Source organism: Rutidosis leptorrhynchoides, chromosome 10 (assembly GCF_046630445.1).
Source record: "Rutidosis leptorrhynchoides isolate AG116_Rl617_1_P2 chromosome 10, CSIRO_AGI_Rlap_v1, whole genome shotgun sequence".
NCBI lineage: Eukaryota > Viridiplantae > Streptophyta > Magnoliopsida > Asterales > Asteraceae > Rutidosis > Rutidosis leptorrhynchoides.
Window position 1 is genome coordinate 266125643 of NC_092342.1, and position 16940 is coordinate 266142582.

The 16940-nt window shown below is 33.9% G+C and overlaps 1 non-coding gene across 1 annotated transcript; it reads left to right on the plus strand.

The window, feature by feature from the left end:
• Window positions 1-16626: 16626 nt before the first annotated feature.
• LOC139873954 (small nucleolar RNA R71) lies at window positions 16627-16733 on the plus strand. Its single transcript, XR_011767663.1, has one exon. It is a non-coding gene; the product is annotated as a small nucleolar RNA R71 (small nucleolar RNA).
• Window positions 16734-16940: the final 207 nt, after the last annotated feature.

The window sequence follows — 16940 nt, forward strand, 5'->3', positions numbered from 1 at the left end:
TTATTGACAATAAATCTGCTTACGTTTTATTTGATTCGGGTGCGGATAGAAGCTATATGAGTAGAGATTTTTGTGCTAAATTAAGTTGTCCATTGACGCCTTTGGATAGTAAATTTTTACTCGAATTAGCAAATGGTAAATTAATTTCAGCAGATAATATATGTCGGAATCGAGAAATTAAACTGGTTAGCGAAACATTTAAGATTGATTAGATACCAGTAGAGTTAGGGAGTTTTGATGTGATAATCGGTATGGACTGGTTGAAAGAAGTGAAAGCAGAGATCGTTTGTTACAAAAATGCAATTCGCATTATACGAGAAAAAGGAAAACCCTTAATGGTGTACGGAGAAAAGGGCAACACGAAGCTACATCTTATTAGTAATTTGAAGGCACAAAAACTAATAAGAAAAGGTTGCTATGCTGTTCTAGCACACGTCGAGAAAGTACAAACTGAAGAAAAGAGCATCAATGATGTTCCCATTGCAAAAGAATTTCCCGATGTATTTCCGAAAGAATTACCGGGATTACCCCCACATCGATCCGTTGAATTTCAAATAGATCTTGTACCAGGAGCTGCACCAATAGCTCGTGCTCCTTACAGACTCGTACCCAGCGAGATGAAAGAACTGCAAAGCCAATTACAAGAACTTTTAAAGCATGGTTTCATTCGACCAAGCACATCACCGTGGGGAGCTCCGGTTTTGTTTGTCAAGAAGAAAGATGGTACATTCAGGTTGTGTATCGACTACCGAGAGTTGAACAAACTTACCATCAAGAACCGCTACCCACTACCGAGAATTGACGACTTATTTGATCAACTACAAGGCTCGTCTGTTTATTCAAAGATTGACTTACGTTCCGGGTATCATCAAATGCGGGTGAGAGAAGATGATATTCCAAAGACTGCTTTCAGAACACGTTACGGTCATTACGAGTTTATGGTCATGCCGTTTGGTTTAACTAATGCACCAGCTGTGTTCATGGACCTTATGAACCGAGTGTGTGGACCATACCTTGACAAGTTTGTCATTGTTTTCATTGATGACATACTTATTTACTCAAAGAATGACCAAGAACACGGTGAACATTTGAGAAAGGTGTTAGAAGTATTGAGGAAGGAAAAATTGTACGCTAAGTTTTCAAAGTGTGCATTTTGGTTGGAAGAAGTTCAATTCCTCGGTCACATAGTGAACAAAGAAGGTATTAAGGTGGATCCGGCAAAGATAGAAACTGTTGAAAAGTGGGAAACCCCGAAAACTCCGAAACACATACGCCAGTTTTTAGGACTAGCTGGTTACTACAGAAGGTTCATCCAAGACTTTTCCAGAATAGCAAAACCCTTGACTGCATTAACGCATAAAGGGAAGAAATTTGAATGGAAGGATGAACAAGAGAAAGCGTTTCAGTTATTGAAGAAAAAGCTAACTACGGCACCTATATTGTCATTGCCTGAAGGGAATGATGATTTTGTGATTTATTGTGACGCATCAAAGCAAGGTCTCGGTTGTGTATTAATGCAACGAACGAAGGTGATTGCTTATGCCTCTAGACAATTGAAGATTCACGAGCAAAATTATACGACGCATGATTTGGAATTAGGCGCGGTTGTTTTTGCATTAAAGACTTGGAGGCACTACTTATATGGGGTCAAAAGTATTATATATACCGACCACAAAAGTCTTCAACACATATTTAATCAGAAACAGCTGAATATGAGGCAACGTAGGTGGATTGAATTGTTGAATGATTACGACTTTGAGATTCGTTACCACCCGGGGAAGGCAAATGTGGTAGCCGATGCCTTGAGCAGGAAGGACAGAGAACCCATTCGAGTAAAATCTATGAATATAATGATTCATAATAACCTTACTACTCAAATAAAGGAGGCGCAACAAGGAGTTTTAAAAGAGGGAAATTTAAAGGATGAAATACCCAAAGGATCAGAGAAGCATCTTAATATTCGGGAAGACGGAACCCGGTATAGGGCTGAAAGGATTTGGGTACCAAAATTTGGAGATATGAGAGAAATGGTACTTAGAGAAGCTCATAAAACCAGATACTCAATACATCCTGGAACGGGGAAGATGTACAAGGATCTCAAGAAACATTTTTGGTGGCCGGGTATGAAAGCCGATGTTGCTAAATACGTAGGAGAATGTTTGACGTGTTCTAAGGTCAAAGCTGAGCATCAGAAACCATCAGGTCTACTTCAACAACCCGAAATCCCAGAATGGAAATGGGAAAACATTACCATGGATTTCATCTCTAAATTGCCAAGGACTGCAAGTGGTTTTGATACTATTTGGGTAATAGTTGATCGTCTCACCAAATCAGCACACTTCCTACCAATAAGAGAAGATGACAAGATGGAGAAGTTAGCACGACTGTATTTGAAGGAAGTCGTCTCCAGACATGGAATACCAATCTCTATTATCTCTGATAGGGATGGCAGATTTATTTCAAGATTCTGGCAGACATTACAGCAAGCATTAGGAACTCGTCTAGACATGAGTACTGCCTATCATCCACAAACTGATGGGCAGAGCGAAAGGACGATACAAACGCTTGAATACATGCTACAAGCATGTGTTATTGATTTCGGAAACAGTTGGGATCGACATCTACCGTTAGCAGAATTTTCCTACAACAACAGCTACCATTCAAGCATTGAGATGGCGCCGTTTGAAGCACTTTATGGTAGAAAGTGCAGGTCTCCGATTTTTTGGAGTGATGTGGGGGATAGACAGATTACGGGTCCGGAGATTATACAAGAAACTACCGAGAAGATCATCCAAATTCAACAACGGTTGAAAACCGCCCAAAGTCGACAAAAGAGCTACGCTGACATTAAAAGAAAAGATATAGAATTTGAAATTGGAGAGTAGGTCATGCTTAAAGTTGCACCTTGGAAAGGCGTTGTTCGATTTGGTAAACGAGGGAAATTAAATCCAAGGTATATTGGACCATTCAAGATTATTGATCGTGTCGGACCAGTAGCTTACCGACTTGAGTTACCTCAACAACTCGCGGCTGTACATAACACTTTCCATGTCTCGAATTTGAAGAAATGTTTTGCTAAAGAAGATCTCACTATTCCGTTAGATGAAATCCAAATCAACGAAAAACTTCAATTCATCGAAGAACCCGTCGAAATAATGGATCGTGAGGTTAAAAGACTTAAGCAAAACAAGATATCAATTGTTAAGGTTCGATAGAATGCTCGTAGAGGACCCGAGTTCACCTGGGAGCGTGAAGATCAGATGAAGAAGAAATACCCGCATCTATTTCCAGAAGATTCGTCAACACCTTCAACAGCTTAAAATTTAAGGACGAAATTTATTTAACGGGTAGGTACTGTAGTGACCCGAACTTTTCCATGTTTATATATATTAATTGAGATTGATATTTACATGATTAAATGTTTCCAACATGTTAAGCAATCATACTTGTTAAGACTTGATTAATTGAAATATGTTTCATATAGACAATTGACCACCCAAGTTGACCGGTGATTCACGAACGTTAAAACTTGTAAAAACTATACGATGACATATATATGGTTATATATATAATTAACATGTTTTTATTATAAGTATGTATCTCATTAGGTATTTTAACAATGATTTATATACATAAAAATGAGACTATTAATTTAAGAAACTCGAAAACGATATATATAACGATTATCGTTATAACAACGTCTTACTAGGTACATATGAATCATATTAAGATATTGATACACTTGATTAGTTATATTAAATGATAAGTAAATATATTATTAAGTGTATTAACAATGAAATACATATGTAAAAATAAGACTACTAACTTAATGATTTCGAAACGAGACATATAAGTAACGATTATCGTTGTAACGACATTTAACTGTATATACATCATACTGAGATATATTATATATCATAATATCATGATAATATAACAATTTAATATCTCATTTGTTATAATAAACAATGGGTTAACAACATTCAACAAGATCGTTAACCTAAAGGTTTCAAAACAACATTTACATGTAACGACTAACGATGACTTAACGACTCAGTTAAAATGTATATACATGTAGTGTTTTAATATGTATTCATACACTTTTGAAATACTTCAAGACACTTATCAAAATACTTCTACTTAACAAAAATGCTTACAATTACATCCTCGTTCAGTTTCATCAACAATTCTACTCGTATGCACCCGTATTCGTACTCGTACAATACACAGCTTTTAGATGTATGTACTATTGGTATATACACTCCAGTGATCAGCTCTTAGCAGCCCATGTGAGTCACCTAACACATATGGGAACCATCATTTGGCAACTAGCATGAAATATCTCATAAAATTACAAAAATATGAGTAATCATTCATGACTTATTTACATGAAAAAAAAATTACATATCCTTTATATCTAATCCATACACCAACGACCAAAAACACCTACAAACACTTTCATTCTTCAATTTTCTTCATCTAATTGATCTCTCTCAAGTTCTATCTTCAAGTTCTAAGTGTTCTTCATATATTTTACAAGTTCTAGTTACATAAAATCAAGAATACTTTCAAGTTTGCTAGCTCACTTCCAATCTTGTAAGGTGATCATCCAACCTCAAGAAATCTTTGTTTCTTACAGTAGGTTATCATTCTAATACAAGGTAATAATCATATTCAAACTTTGGTTCAATTTCTATAACCATAACAATCTTATTTCAAGTGATGATCTTACTTGAACTTGTTTTCGTGTCATGATTCTGCTTCAAGAACTTCGAGCCATCCAAGGATCCGTTGAAGCTAGATCCATTTTTCTATTTTCCAGTAGGTTTATCCAAGGAACTTAAGGTAGTAATGATGTTCATAACATCATTCGATTCATACATATAAAGCTATCTTATTCGAAAGTTTAAACTTGTAATCACTAGAACATAGTTTAGTTAATTCTAAACTTGTTCGCAAACAAAAGTTAATCCTTCTAACTTGAATTTTAAAATCAACTAAACACATATTCTATATCTATATGATATGCTAACTTAATGATTTAAAACCTGGAAACACGAAAAACACCGTAAAACCGGATTTACGCCGTCGTAGTAACACCGCGGGCTGTTTTGGGTTAGTTAATTAAAAACTATGATAAACTTTGATTTAAAAGTTGTTATTCTGAGAAAATGATTTTTATTATGAACATGAAACTATATCCAAAAATTATGGTTAAACTCAAAGTGGAAGTATGTTTTCTAAAATTGTCATCTAGACGTCGTTCTTTCGACTGAAATGACTACCTTTACAAAAACGACTTGTAACTTATTTTTCCGACTATAAACCTATACTTTTTCTGTTTAGATTCATAAAATAGAGTTCAATATGAAACCATAGCAATTTGATTCACTCAAAACGGATTTAAAATGAAGAAGTTATGGGTAAAACAAGATTGGATAATTTTTCTCATTTTAGCTACGTGAAAATTGGTAACAAATCTATTCCAACCATAACTTAATCAACTTGTATTGTATATTATGTAATCTTGAGATACCATAGACACGTATACAATGTTTCGACCTATCATGTCGACACATCTATATATATTTCGGAACAACCATAGACACTCTATATGTGAATGTTGGAGTTAGCTATACAGGGTTGAGGTTGATTCTAAAATATATATAGTTTGAGTTGTGATCAATACTGAGATACGTATACACTGGGTCGTGGATTGATTCAAGATAATATTTATCAATTTATTTCTGTACATCTAACTGTGGACAACTAGTTGTAGATTACTAACGAGGACAGCTGACTTAATAAACTTAAAACATCAAAATATATTAAAAGTGTTGTAAATATATTTTGAACATACTTTGATATATATGTATATATTGTTATAGGTTCGTGAATCAACCAGTGGCCAAGTCTTACTTCCCGATGAAGTAAAAATCTGTGAAAGTGAGTTATAGTCCCACTTTTAAAATCTAATATTTTTGGGATGAGAATACATGCAGGTTTTATAAATGATTTACAAAATAGACACAAGTACGTGAAACTACATTCTATGGTTGAATTATCGAAATCGAATATGCCCCTTTTTATTAAGTCTGGTAATCTAAGAATTAGGGAACAGACACCCTAATTGACGCGAATCCTAAAGATAGATCTATTGGGCCTTACAAACCCCATCCAAAGTACCGGATGCTTTAGTACTTCGAAATTTATATCATATCCGAAGGGTGTCCCGGAATGATGGGGATATTCTTATATATGCATCTTGTTAATGTCGGTTACCAGGTGTTCACCATATGAATGATTTTTATCTCTATGTATGGGATGTGTATTGAAATATGAAATCTTGTGGTCTATTATTATGATTTGATATATATAGGTTAAACCTATAACTCACCAACATCTTTGTTGACGTTTTAAGCATGTTTATTCTCAGGTGATTATTAAGAGCTTCCGCTGTCGCATACTTAAATAAGGACGAGATTTGGAGTCCATACTTGTATGATATTGTGTAAAAACTGCATTCAAGAAACTTATTTTGTTGTAACATATTGTATTGTAAACCATTATGTAATGGTCGTGTGTAAACAGGATATTTTAGATTATCATTATTTGATAATCTACGTAAAGCTTTTAAAACCTTTATTGATGAAATAAAGGTTATGGTTTGTTTTAAAATGAATGCAGTCTTTGAAAAACGTCTCATATAGAGGTCAAAATCTCGTAACGAAATCAATTAATATGGAACATTTTTAATCAATAAGAACGGGACATTTCAGTAACAAGTACATATATACGTATATATATATATATATATATATATATATATATATATATATATATATATATATATATATATATCCACCCATATATCCATGCATTTATGCATAAGTTAACGAGTTATAAACGTACAAATGATTAAGTGAGTACCTTTCGATACGTACGGGAAAACGAGATGTTACACCACAACCTGAACAAGAGAAGGAATCAGAACCGGTAGTTGAAAAGGTTAATGAGGATAACACAGTTAAGGCTAAACCTTATGTTAAACCATACCAACCACCACTTCCTTACCCGAGTAAAATGAGAAAAGAAAGACTTGAAGCCGAGCAATCCAAATTTTTGGATATGTTTAAACAAATAAATGTAAATCTTCCTTTCATTGATGTGATTTCAGGAATGCCAAGATATGCCAAATTCCTGAAAGATCTAATCACAAATAGAAAGAAAATGGAAGAACTCTCAGCTGTTACAATGAATGCTAATTGTTCTGCAGTGCTGTTGAATAAGATACCAGAAAAACTCTCAGATCCAGGAAGTTTCACAATTCCATGTTTTCTGGGTAGTCTTAGTTCAATAGAAGCATTGGCAGACTTAGGTGCTAGTATAAATCTAATGCCATATTCACTATACGCTAAACTAGACCTCGGAGAATTGAAACCAACAACAATAAGCATACAACTAGCTGATCGATCAGTAAAATATCCTAGAGGGATAATGGAGTACATGCTAGTTAAAGTTAGTACTTTAGTATTTTCAGTAGATTTTGTTATTCTTGACATGGAAGAAGATTCTCGAGTTCCTCTCATATTAGGAATACCATTCTTAAACACGGCTAAAGCAATAATAGACGTGTTTGGTAAGAAACTGACCCTAAGTATGGAGGACGGGAGTGTTACCTTTTCTGTTGATAGAGCCATGCAGCAACCGCAATCTGCAGATGATACATGTTATTACATTCAAACTATAGATTCACATGCAGAATTGTTAGAAGAATTTCCAGAATTACAAGGAATAGGAGAATGTTCTTTAAGAGAAGGAACTGAACCAATTGATAAAACTGAAATGTTAGCTACACGTATGGCTAATGAATATGAACCAACAACAGAAGAACTTCAGATGCTAAAAGAGGAAGACAGATATCGATACAAATCATCGATAGAAGAACCACCAATATTAGAGTTAAAGCCACTTCCAACCCATTTGGAATACGCTTATTTACATGGTGAATCTGAATTACCTGTAATAATATCGTCTTCTCTTACTGAAAATGAAAAATCTCAACTCATTTCTGTGCTAAAAGCTTATAAACCAGCTATTGCATGGAAAATTCATGACATTAAAGGCATAAGTCCTTCGTATTGCACACATAAAATTCTTATGGAAGAAGGTCATAAAACCTATGTGCAACGCCAACGAAGACTAAATCCAAATATGCAAGATGTTGTTAAGAAAGAAATTATTAAACTTCTAGATGCAGGTTTAATTTATCCAATCTCTGATAGTCCATGGGTAAGCCCAGTTCAATGCGTACCTAAGAAGGGTGGCATGACTGTCATCACAAATGAAAAAAATGAGCTTATTCCTACTAGGACTGTAACAGGATGGCGTGTCTGTATTGATTATAGAAAATTAAATGACGCCACCAGAAAAGATCACTTTCCCTTACCTTTCATTGATCAAATGTTGAAAAGATTAGCCGGGAATAGTTACTATTGTTTTCTTGACGGTTTTTCCGGATACTTTCAAATTCCAATAGCACCCGAGGATCAAGAGAAAACCACATTCACGTGCCCTTATGGTACTTTTGCTTACAAACGCATGCCATTTGGACTTTGCAATGCCCCTGCAACCTTTCAAAGGTGCATGATGGCGATTTTTCACGACATGATAAAAGAATGCATGGAAGTTTTCATGGATGACTTTTCAGTCTTCGGTGATACTTTTGAAACATGTCTAGTTAATCTTGAACGAATGCTTATTAGATGCGAGCAATCAAATCTAGTTCTTAATTGGGAGAAATGCCATTTCATGGTTAAAGAAGTCATCGTTCTTGGTCATAAAATTTCAAAGGAAGGAATTGAAGTGGATAGAGCTAAAGTAGATGTAATTGCTAAACTTCCACATCCCACCAATGTTAGAGGAATTAGGAGTTTTCTAGGGCATGCTGGTTTTTACCGACGTTTCATAAAATATTTTTCTAAAATTGCCACTCCTATGAACAAAATCCTAGAAAAGGATGCTTCATTCATCTTTTCAGATGAATGCATCAAATCTTTTAATATTCTTAAAGAAAAACTCACTAATGTGCCGATCATGATAACTCCAAATTGAAATCTACCATTTGAACTCATGTGCAATGCAAGTAATTTTGCAATGGGAGCCGTTTTAGGACAAAGGATTGAAAAATGATTTCAACCTATTTATTACGCTAGTAAGACGTTACAAGGAACACAAGTGAATTACACAACTACTGAAAAAGAACTCCTTGCTATTGTCTTTACTTTTGACAAATTTCGTTTATATCTTGTTCTAGCTAAAACAGTGGTCTATACCGACCATTCTGCTCTTAGATACCTATTTTCGAAACAAGATGCCAAACCACGATTAATCCGTTGGATCTTACCCTTACAAGAGTTCGATATTGAAATTCGAGACAAAAAGGGAGTAGAAAATCTCGCCGCTGATCATCTTTCTCGTCTTGAAAATCCCGAATTAGAAGTTCTAAATGAATCGGCTATACAAGATAACTTTCCTGATGAATATCTTTTGAAGATCGATTATAATGAAATTACATGGTTTACAGACTATGCAAACTACTTAGTATGTGGATTCCTTGAAAAATGGTTGTCGTACCAAAAACGAAAGAAATTCTTTAGTGATATAAAACACTATTTTTGGGAAGATCCACATTTGTTTAAAAGTTATCCCGATGGAATAATACGCCGATGTGTATTCAGAGATGAAGCTAGTCAAATCTTAAACCATTGTCACACGGGACCAACAGGAGGACATTATGGGCCTCAACTTACAGCAAGAAAAGTCTACGACGCTGGATTCTATTGGCCTACAATTTTCAAGGACGCACACCTTCTCTTTAATCCTGTGATGCTTGTCAAAGGGCCGAAAAAATAAGTCAACGTGATGAAATGCCACAAAATGTCATTCAAGTATGTGAAGTATTTGACATTTGGGGTATTGACTCTATGGGTCCATTTCCAAAATCTCATAATAATCTCTACATTCTCGTTGCCATTGATTATGTATCTAAATGGGCGAAAGCACAAGCTCTCCCAACTAATGATGCACGAGTTGTAGTCAACTTCCTAAAACGTCTTTTTGCAAGGTTCGGAACATCGAAAGCTTTAATAAGTGATCGGGCTACTTATTTTTGTAATAATCAACTTGAGAAAGTTCTTACAAGATATGGAGTAACTCATAAAATCTTAACGGCTTATCATCCACAAACAAGTGGACAAGTTGAAAATACCAACCGAGCTTTAAAACATATTTTAGAGAAAACCTCGGATCAAATCCGAAGGAATGGTCCATGAAATTGGAGGATGCTGATGTGTTCTAAAGGGTGTGTATGAAACGGCTATCAGTTTTATATTTATTTACTACAGGAAATCACCTAAATTAAACTAAAACACAAAAGGTAAGTATACCTATCGTGTACTAATATAGCTAAGGTAAAGTCCGGGAGGTCGATCCGTGGACACTATTATTGGGTGTCTTACTAGGTCAAATTAGTTAATTAAGTACTTAAACTAGATTTAGTAATATATAGTAATTATAGGTAACTTCGGGGGGATTTACCGTTTAATGACCGGTTTATCGATTTTGAGACTTATATCACAGTTAAAACCTAATGCAAAATATTAAATATAAATATAACTTATTTTAAAGAGTAAAGTAAATGACAACAAATAAAAGTGCAATAATTAAAAATATAAATAAAGCGTAAAAATAAAAGTGCGATAATTTAAAGTACGATAAATAAAATGACGATAAATGAAAGTACGATGAGATATAAAATAAAGGAATTATGCTTATTTAAACTTCCGTAATCATGATGTTTGACGTTTTGATTTTAATTTATTACCATGGGTTAATTGTCCTTTGTCCTGGATTATTCGATACGTCTATCTCGTTTTTGTCCATAACAGTCCATCGGCCATAATTATAAAGTGCGAGTATCCTCGTCAAATTACCCTTATACCCGAAATCAAATATTTACAACTAATTGAGGACTTAAACTGTAACAAGGTTTTAATACTTTGTTAACAATTACACCAATTTTCATTATATGTAATCCACCCCTGTTTTAATGAGTCCATTGACTATTAATCTATCCCCGTGTCCGGTCAAATGAATAATTATTAGTACTTATAAATATCCCGCCCATCGTATCCGATCGAGTGTATGTGGCTATTTATAGATACGTCAAATTGTAAATCTTTATATTAAATTAACGAACTATCATTCAGTTAAACAAATATAAAGCCCATTAATAGCCCATAGTCTAATTTCCACAAGTGTCGGTCTTTTGTTCAAACCCCAATTATGGTCCAAGGCCCAATTACCCAATCTTAATATTTAGCCCAACATCACGATTACTTCGGCTTAAATAAGCATAATAATAACTTAGTTACGAGACATTAATTTAAAAAGGAAGAACATAACTTACAATGATTATTTATAGCGTAGCGTTACACGGACAGAGTTTCGATTTAAAACCCGTAAAACATTCTTACAATAACCCAATTATTATTAACCTTAAATTAAAATTATAATTATAAAATATAAATAAATATATATATATATATATATATATATATATATATATATATATATATATATATATATATATATATATATATATATATATATATATATATATATATATATATATATATATATATATATATATATATATATCGTATATGATATGAGAAAGGAAAAGAAAAAGGTGTAGTTTCTTCATTACCCCGTGCCTTGCTTTTATAGGCAAATGATTGAAACTGTTGTAGGTGGAATGTTAGCTGGCTACCATTCAAAGTTGAATCAATAATATCTCGTTGCGAATTATTGATTTGAAATTTTCACTTATGACCCTTTAACTATGCTCAATTAACAACTTTTTATTATTTATTATTATTCTTATTATGAATTATTTAAATATTATATTATATTCTTGTGCATAGTTGACTTATACTTTCAGCTCTGTTGAGTCGAGCGTTGAAAGTTAGTTCATGTCTCGGTTCCGGATTTTCGAACGCCTTTTCGTATAATTTAATATCTTGTACTTTGCGTTTTGCGGTTTATACTTTTGTAATTTTGAGACGTTTCTCATCAATAAATTGAACCACTTGAATTGTACTTTGTACTTTTTAGCTTTTTGGTCATTTGCGTCTTCAAATCTTCGAATCTGTCTTTTGTCTTCACCTTTTATTATTTAAACGATAATTACTTGAAATTAGAACAATTGCAACTAAAAGCTTGTCTTTCTTGAAGGATAATGCTATGAAATATATGTTCGTTTTTAGCATTATCAAATATTCCCACACTTGAGCGTTGCTTGTCCTCAAGCAATATAGAACTTGAATATAACTTTACCAGAATCACTTCTTTATTCTTCACACTTTGTACATCAGTTATTTCAATACGGCGGTATGAACAATGATAGTAACGATGTGGTTTACAGTCCCACATGACTATGAAAATTTAGATCCTTTAAGAAAATCGGATCTTTATGAAAACATTTGATCTTTTGAAAATTCAATCTAGCTTTTACCCTAGATAAGTTTTCCGGAATAACCCTTCACCGGTGTTTGCAAATTGTTTTTGTGGGTTTGGTGGGTTTCAGATTTGAAAATTTTAGCTCAAAACTTATGGTTTTGTGTCACCCACTTGCTAACCTTGTATTAGGAAAGCAATACATCCAGTATACTTGCTCCGTATATTACCTTTCGGTAAACTACCGTCTGGTTGTAAAGGAAAGCGTTGAACAAGCAACTGTTAAGGCAATGTCCCGTGACATGCAGTTAATCATAGTCTAAAACGTGTCGGATGCAAATACTATCCTTTGTAGGAGAAATAGTAAAGATCACCCTATAGTTTTTCGGTCTGGCACAAGGTCATGTCTTCAACCATGCTATGCAACCACCATTCTTACGGTTGATACCTAATTTGGTTCAGGTGACCTAATGAATTCCAGGTGAATTCCTAGGATTTTACGTTCAATGGTAATGAACGCATTGAAAATAGGTTTTAAGAAAACAAATCGGTTTGTAATTTGATCAAAATATTTTCTCGTTCAAGCTCGAGTTTAGATATAATTGAATTCTATGAGTTTGTAATTCTCAATCTTTAAGGTCAATCTCAAGGATTGAGTAATATCGGGCTTAAATGCGGATTTTTGATCTTTAAGGAGATTATCCTTTCTGGGGGTCTGATTCATTAGTCTTATCAAGCTAATTTGCACGGTGCCCTCCACATTTTACGAGACAGATCCTCTCATGGATAGGATAAGTCTGACCACATGGCGACCATGTTTGATGCCGAGGTCCGTGGATTTCCTGCTGATTTTAGAGATGACTTTTCTAGATTTTTCGTCAACCTACAGCTGGTCTGGATGACAACTTCTTAACCTAAATCAAGAAGCGCGTGTCTTTTTCTGAAGACTTTACTTCATTGTAATGATGAAATTGATTCATCATGTAGATCCATCTTTTCTTCCATTTATATTACAATTTACCGGGTAAAACAGTTAATTTAGTCCAAAACAAAAGCACCTGCAATAACTTTACAGAAACATGTGATATACAGTTTTTAATTGAATAACTTGGTATATTCTCCCCACACTTGGCTTTTATTTATTTTTTTTCTTTACCTTTTTATTCTCCTCTATTCCATTTTAAATGAATTCAAGAGTTTTGGGTTGTTTCTCCATTTATGTTCTCTCCGAGGTAACAATAATTTTGGCATTAACACCTAGTTTTATCGTTCATAAATATGTATAAACATGATTTTGAATTCATTTAGTTGAAAAATTTTCAAATTTTCACAAAATTTGGCAATTAAACTAAGTGTAAACCCGAGAGAATTTATAATCCTTCCCCACACTTGAGATCATGCAATGCCCTCATTTGCATGAAATTAGATTATAATTATAAATTCATGAGGGTGATTAGTGTAGAAAAGTAATTAAAAATACCGAGTTTGCAAGCATATTATTTTACATCACATTTGATATTTCGTGTCTTGTCGTCAAAATTAGTAGCTTTTGCTGAACTTAATGTCAGTCTTTGAAAATGCGTTGTTTTACCCTGTTTTGTACATAAGATAAACTACAAACATATATATATATATATATATATATATATATATATATATATATATATATATATATATATATATATATATATATATATATATATATATATATATATATATATATATATTATATAAAAACCTTTATTTATTAAAGCAAGTTAAATGAATAATTTTTTAAAATTTTGTTTCCTTTTACTTTAGGTAGAGGTAGTTTCGGTACGTCTACCTAGTCCGTCCTTCGACAAAATTTTAAAATTTGTCATTTTAAAGTGATTGTTTTAAAAGCAAAGATTCTCGGTTTTTTTTAATTTTTTTTTTTTTTTTTTGTATACTTTAGATGAATAATATTAAAAAAAATGATAACAAAATTTGTCGCCCCGCCCTCGGGTAAAGCAATTTCGGTTCAACGATCTAGTTTTCAACTTACGATGAATTTTAGAAATCATATTTTTAACTTAATTAAATAAAGTACATTTTTGTTTTTAAATTCACACAAAACTTAAATTTAAAAATGCGTATTAATTTAATACAAAACCTACAAAACAAAAATTCAGATTGGGGGAGAAAACTAGTTCTTTAGTGTCTGCTAGTGGAAAAGACCAATCGGATTTCATTCTCGGAACTATACGAGAACAGAATAACTAACCCTAGACAGCATTATTTCTTATAACATTTGAATCTCCCCACACTTAGGTAGCTGTGGTGTCGAAATTGTGATTAACTTCATCGTCAATTTCTCTTGGACCATAATCAACTTGCATATCTGTGACTTTTGCTTTAAGCCATTGGTCGGATTCCTGTGTAATATCCACAAATTCAACTAGTTTCGCCTTTTCTTTATGCGATAGATTGGATACTAACCGGTTACATAACTTAAAGTTCCCCTTGGTTCTAGCATCGCGAATCCGTTTAATAAGTTTCTTCATTGAACTATTAATAACGGAGTCATTTAATTTTGTATCAACAACGGGGTTCTTTGTTATCAGGTCATCATTAGGTGTTACTTCATTTTCCCCACACTTAGGCGTTTTATTATTGCTAAGCACTACCGTTGGAGTTGGTAAAACAACATGGTTCTTACCAATCGTTTTTGCTGGTTCAACGGTTTTGGTTGGTGGAGATTTAGACTTTCGAATCATAAAGGTGATCGATTTCTCATCATTACTAAGTATCATTCTACCCTTTCTTACATCAAATAACGCCCTGGTGGACGCTAAGAATGGTCGACCTAAAATTAGAGGAATATTTGAGTCCTCTTCTATGTCAATGACAATAAATTCGACTAGAAATGTTAAATTACCCACTTGAACGGGTAGGTTGTCAGCAATTCCAACTGGGTACCTAATAGTTTGATCAAAGAGTCGGACACTCATCTCTGTTGGACTTAACTCACCTACTCCTAATCTCTTATATAATGAAAGAGGCATAACACTCACACTTGCACCTAAATCTGCTAGTGCATCATACATGACACAATCACTAAGAAGACAAGGAACAATAAATTCCCCCGGATCACCCACCCTGGGTGGAGGTTTTAGTGGAACTGTCTTCACCGGGTTTATTTTTACGATTTTTGTTTCTTGTATTTTCTTATTCTTTTTCTTATTTTCAAAGGTATCACAAACTTTATTACCTATTACTTGCTCATACTCAACTCCTTTTCTTGGAAACGGGATGGGTGATCTGTATGGTGCCACCACTGGCTTTACATACTCGGGTGGTGGTGGTGTTGTAACTTCTTCATTGTTACTCACATCTAAAACCTTCCCATCTTCTTATGCTGGTTTTTCAAGATTCAAAAGGGAAGCTTGTTGAGTTCTTAATGACTGATCAAACCTCTCATTTGTTTGAGTTTGAGATGTAATAAATTGTGTTAAAGATTCCATTAGCTTTGCCATCATTTCTTCCTGATTTGACTTTTTCTCTTCGGTTTGTTGTGGTGGTTTATACAAGCCAGGTCTTTGTTGATTGAAAGTGTTGTTTTGATTTGGTTGGTTATTCGGACCTTGTTGGTTGTACGAGTTATTGTTGGGTCCATTTGGATTGTAAAGAATGTTTTGATTTCGATTGAAGTTTGGCCTTGGCGGTTGATAATTATTTTGATAATTATTTCCCGGCCTTTGGTTCATGTAGGAAACATTCTCACGTTGTTCCATCGTTTGTTCATTGTGACAATCTTTCGTTAAGTTTGGTCAACCGCATTGCTCATAACTGATTCGTATTGCGTGAATATATTTATTCATCTTTTCCATTCGTCTCTCGAAAGCATCTATTTTTGCGAAAATGGAATCAAAGTCATGGCTAGAATCGGCTCTAGCTGCTTTAGATGAACGAAAAATATCTTTTTCCTGGTGCCACTCATGTGAGTGGGAGGCTGTGTTATCAATGATTTTGTGAGCTTCGGTAGCGGTTTTCTTCATAATGGAACCACCAGCTGTTATGTCGATGTCTTTTCGTGTAGCAACGTCGCATCCTTGGTAGAATATTTCTACTATTTGATAAGTGTCTAAACCATGTTGAGGACATCCTCTCAACAACTTTACAAATCTTGTCCACGCCTCATATAATGTTTCATTTGGCTTTTGTGTGAACGTAACAATTTCTCCTTGAAGTCTTACGGCTTTAGATGCCGGAAAGAATTGTTTAAGAAATTTTTCAACTAAAACATCCCATGTATCAATCGCCCCTTCAGGTAACGATTCTAACCAATCTTTGGCTTCTCTCTTTAAAGTCCAGGGAAATAACATGAGATAGATCTGTTCATCCTCAACTTCTCTGATTTTGAATAGAGTACAGATCCTATTAAAGGTTCGAAGATGTTC